The following is a 4,543-nucleotide window of genomic DNA, read 5'->3' as shown; positions in this document are numbered from 1 at the left end:
TTAAGATTATAAGTTGTCTGCATGTGTGTGTTCGAGTGGGCGTGGATGTGTGTGTGTGTGTGTGTGTGTGTGTGTGTGTGTGTGTGTGTGTGTGTGTGTGGAGTCACGTTTATCTATGACTTATGGAGACTGTGACATCACTGCCTGCCTGCAAGGCTTTCACAGATTATTTTCCTCTGCTCTGCCACGATGCACGCTCTTAAATTTAGAGACACAATAACACACATCTGCATGTGCGCACACACACTCACAGATAAACAAAAGGATGACTGTGAGTATCTAACTGACGGTAAATCACACGAAAAGACCACAACAAAAATGTTTGTGTGTATCCAAATGTTTGACTTCTCTGAAAACAATATAAGACTTAGTGACATGTTCTTTCACTACCATAACACACACACACACACACACACACACCAAATGTGTATCAAGCCATCACTAAAAGTAGAACCAACAAATCTAGCATAACCGTGCACAGCTGTAGGCGACTCTGTTCATATTATCAGTGTTGGGGATGGAAGTCACAGCCAGGATTGTAAAGCCTCCTTATCTTGATAGACTTTCCACAGAACTGATCGTATGGATGGATTTTTGTACCTGCTGCTCTCAAGTAAAGATTCGCCTCGATAGCTGCGTGTCATTTTTAGTCACCTGCATCACCATAAGCACCCAGTCTCAGCGCTCCTGCTGTAGCATGCTGTGGGTCTTGGCTTCCTTTTGCGTTATGCAGTGAAGTTATTTTGGCTGTAACACACAACCACGAGTGTCTAAACTTACGCTGCACTATTACGGCCAATCACAGTCCGGCTCCAGTGATGTGCAGCAGAACATGCTTACGTTTGACAGGACATGTGACTGAAGTGTCATATCTCATTGTATCTCACTCTGGCTTCCTAAACGGTCCCTCGGTGGGAATCTATGACCTGCATCCTGAGTTTGCTTTTACCCACTCAAGTTAAAAACTGTCATCAGTGGAGGTAAATTATGTTTTACCAAAGGCTTAAAGCAGCCAAAGTGGATCTGTCTCCTGGTGTATTATGACAACCACAGCCTGTGAAATAAATGAAGAGTGACAAGAGGAATCTGTGCATGATCCATGTGTTTGTGCTCCTCTTTTCTTTTATCCACATTTTTGAATGTGACCTTGTCTGTAGGTGCATGAGGCTTTGCATGGACCCGTCTTAGTAAAAAGTGGTTTATGTAAGGACACTAACCTTGTTCATTTTCAAATCCCCGCCCCGCCTCCTCTGCTAGGTATGGTAACACATTCTTGCTCAAGCCAGTGACTCACTGTCTTATTCCTGTCTCAGCAAAAACCGCCCGACACCAGATAACTGGGGAGCGTGATTTCTGAAAGCGCACTCAGAATTTAACTTGGCCAAAGGACAAAATGACTCTTGACTATTGATAAAGTGAAATTAGGCCACAGTCAGTAGTGCATATTTCCACATGTTCATTCTTCATGTCAGGTACCTATTACACGTCTGTTGGGTTCCCCAGAAAAATGTAAAATGATGTAAAAACTGTCAAACAGGCTTCGTCTCCCAGCACGTTTTTCTCATAACATTGTTTACTGTGATTATTTAAGAAAGTGCATTGTCCAGAAGATCCATCATTTCAGTTCATTCCTTACGTCAAGTCAAACCTACTTGACCTATTCTGCTCATTTCTAGCCAAGACAACTTTCCCGTGATTGGTTGCCCATCACAAACATAAGGTACAAATATAGCATGTGGGCGGAGCTCCAGCCAGAACTGTCAAGCAACTTTAAACACATAAAAAGTGTCTGAAGTGTTTTACTTACAGAGAAAACTCGTTTATGTGTTGACCCCATACTACAGGTTTCCAGATCAGACTGTTGCTCTTCCTGTGTGGATCCAAGGCTGCTGGACAACGTTGCTGTTACAACCAGTTTTAAATGGATTTTCATTTTCATTTCATTTCTCCATCCATCCTTCCTTCCCCCTCCTGAGTCGCCTGACGGTTTGCCAGAATCAAAAGTCTTTTTCCATGGTCTCTCCGAACTCCTCCCACACCCGGGGTTTTGCTTGAGCCACAGCCTGAGCCATGTTCTGCTTGGCCTGTCGGTCCCTATCAGCTGCCTCCGAAGTCCCAGAGGCTAACCAAGCCCTATAATTCAATTCAATTCAATTCAATTCAATTTTATTTACACAGCGCCAAATCACAACAACAGTCGCCTCAAGGCGCTTTATATTGTACAGTAGAGCCTACAACAATACATACAGAGAAAAACCCAACAATCATATGACCCCCTATGAACAAGCACTTTGGCGACAGTGGGAAGGAAAAACTCCCTTTTAACAGGAAGAAACCTCCAGCAGAACCAGACTCAGGGAGGGGCGGGGCCATCTGCTGTGATTGGTTGGGGTGAGAGAAGGAAGACAGGATGAAGGACTCCTTCTTCAGCCTGGTGGCTCCCTTCACCTCTGGTGTCCACCATTTGGTTCGGGGGTTACCACCATGACAGGCACCAACCATCAGCTGCAGCTCAGTGCAATGGAGGTGCTGAACATGGTCCATGTCCCCAGTCTCACTGTTGAAGCTCTGCTGGAGGTGTGCATTGAAGATCTCGCAGACTGGGGCCTCTGTCATCACACCCTCACTATACATCATCCTCCCCCGCCACCGGATCCAACTCACCACCAGGTGGTGATCAGTTGACAGCTCAGCCGCTCTCTTTACCCGAGTGTCCAGAACATATGGCCTCAGGTCTGGTGATATGGTTACAAAATCGACCATCGTCCTTTGGTCATTGCCCACATGAGTGTTGAAGTCTCCCAGCAGGACAGCAGAGTCCCCAGGTGTGGCACCCTCAAGCTCCCCGCCCAAGGACACCAAGAAGGCTGGGTACTCTGAACCGCCACTCGTCGCATAAGCGCAGACGACAGTCAGGACCTGTTCCCCGACCTGAAGGCACAGGGAACAAACCCTCTTGTCCACCGGTAAAAACCCAACGTACGGGCAGCACACCGAGGGGATACTAGGATACCCACCCCAGCCCGCCGCCTCTCAGCAGGGGCAACACCAGACTGAGACAGAGTCCAGCCCCTCTCCATGATACTGGTTCCAGAGCCAAAGCCATTCCTTGAGGGGAGCCTGACTACAGGGAGTACAGAATTATTAGGCAAATGAGTATTTTGTCCACATCATCCTCTTCATGCATGTTGTCTTACTCCAAGCTGTATAGGCTCGAAAGCCTACTACCAATTAAGCATATTAGGTGATGTGCATCTCTGTAATGAGAAGGGGTGTGGTCTAATGACATCAACACCCTATATCAGGTGTGCATAATTATTAGGCAACGTCCTTTCCTTTGGCAAAATGGGTCAAAAGAAGGACTTGACAGGCTCAGAAAAGTCAAAAATTGTGAGATATCTTGCAGAGGGATGCAGCAGTCTCAAAATTGCAAAGCTTCTGAAGCGTGATCATCGAACAATCAAGCGTTTCATTCAAAATAGTCAACAGGGTCGCAAGAAGCGTGTGGAAAAACCAAGGCGCCAAATAACTGCCCATGAACTGAGAAAAGTCAAGCGTGCAGCTGCCAAGATGCCACTTGCCACCAGTTTGGCCATATTTCAGAGCTGCAACATCACTGGAGTGCCCAAAAGCACAAGGTGTGCAATACTCAGAGACATGGCCAAGGTAAGAAAGGCTGAAAGACGACCACCACTGAACAAGACACACAAGCTGAAACGTCAAGACTGGGCCAAGAAATATCTCAAGACTGGTTTTTCTAAGGTTTTATGGACTGATGAAATGAGAGTGAGTCTTGATGGGCCAGATGGATGGGCCCGTGGCTGGATTGGTAAAGGGCAGAGAGCTCCAGTCCCACTCAGACGCCAGCAAGGTGGAGGTGGAGTACTGGTTTGGGCTGGTATCATCAAAGATGAGCTTGTGGGGCCTTTTCGGGTTGAGGATGGAGTCAAGCTCAACTCCCAGTCCTACTGCCAGTTTCTGGAAGACACCTTCTTCAAGCAGTGGTACAGGAAGAAGTCTGCATCCTTCAAGAAAAACATGATTGTCATGCAGGACAATGCTCCATCACACGCGTCCAAGTACTCCACAGCGTGGCTGCAAGAAAGGGTATAAAAGAAGAAAAACTAATGACATGGCCTCCTTGTTCACCTGATCTGAACCCCATTGAGAACCTGTGGTCCATCATCAAATGTGAGATTTACAAGGAGGGAAAACAGTACACCTCTCTGAACAGTGTCTGGGAGGCTGTGGTTGCTGCTGCACGCAATGTTGATGGTGAACAGATCAAAACACTGACAGAATCCATGGATGGCAGGCTTTTGAGTGTCCTTGCAAAGAAAGGTGCTATATTGGTCGCTGATTTGTTTTTTCTTTTTTTTGAATGTCAGAAATGTATATTTGTGAATGTGGAGATGTTATATTGGTTTCACTGGTAAAAATAAATCATTGAAATGGGTATATATTTGTTTTTTGTTAAGTTGCCTAATAATTATGCACAGTAATAGTCACCTGCACACACAGATATCCCCCTAAAATAGCTAAA

This window comes from Pundamilia nyererei, unplaced genomic scaffold, assembly GCF_000239375.1.
Source record: "Pundamilia nyererei isolate P.nyererei 1_Seehausen unplaced genomic scaffold, PunNye1.0 scaffold00122, whole genome shotgun sequence".
NCBI lineage: Eukaryota > Metazoa > Chordata > Actinopteri > Cichliformes > Cichlidae > Pundamilia > Pundamilia nyererei.
The sequence above is the reverse complement of the archived record's forward strand: the minus strand, read 5'-3'. Positions refer to the sequence as shown.